Genomic DNA, 957 nt, shown 5'->3' with positions numbered 1-957 from the left:
TGTGATTACAAATGTAGTCTTATATAAAAATTTTATTTCAGTGGGTTGGGGAAAACGCGTCTAAAACACAAATTCGATTTCCGGATACTATTAATCGCATGCCAAGGATTAATCACCAAATAATTCGACAAGGGTGACACTATAAATTTAGTAAAAATGATAAATTCCCTTTAAAGGTTAATATTTCAAAACTACTATACGCCAATGCTATGCAAAGTATTTTCTGGGATAAAACCTTTATTAGAGAGTATACGAGAAAGTTTTTGGGATACCAGTTCCTCTGGTTATTTTAAGTTTTAGTTCAATTTAATTTTTGTTATATTAATATCCCATTTCGAAGTTACACTAGGGCTATTTGGGGAATTATTTTAAAACAATATTTTTAGCAATATTTTATAGTAAAAGTCTTTGATAATTGAGAATTTATTATACTTTTCCTTACTATATATATAAGGAATCTTATAGTATTTAACTATGCCGCATAAATTCTTTATCCGCTGTCCCAGATTAAGATTCTTAAATGTGTAATTTTCTTAAATTAAAAAGTGCTTTTAAATTAAATATTGCAATTCATTTGCCGTCTGCAGTATTATATCTATTTGTAATATTAATATGATAAAATCCTTTAATTTCTGAACTGTTTTTGATTAAAATGAAAGCATTAATTAAAACAGATAATTTTAAAAGCCACCGATAGCTGATCTTCTCTACAAATTTGAATTTATTTATTTATTTTGTAATAGTCCTGTAAATTTTGTTCTCAAATGCTGAAATTTAAGAAAGATATAACGATTGTTTTGAGAGACGTTTAATTAAATGGTTAATTATTAAACAATAAAAAAATTTTTAAATACATTCAGAGCTTTTTTTCTCCCCATAAATTTAAATCGTTAATCTTCTTTGCTTCAAAAAGAGGGAAAAAATTTTTCCCTCCAAAAATTTTTTTGAAGAAAAGTA

Source organism: Argiope bruennichi, chromosome 10, assembly GCF_947563725.1.
Source record: "Argiope bruennichi chromosome 10, qqArgBrue1.1, whole genome shotgun sequence".
NCBI lineage: Eukaryota > Metazoa > Arthropoda > Arachnida > Araneae > Araneidae > Argiope > Argiope bruennichi.
The sequence above is the reverse complement of the archived record's forward strand: the minus strand, read 5'-3'. Positions refer to the sequence as shown.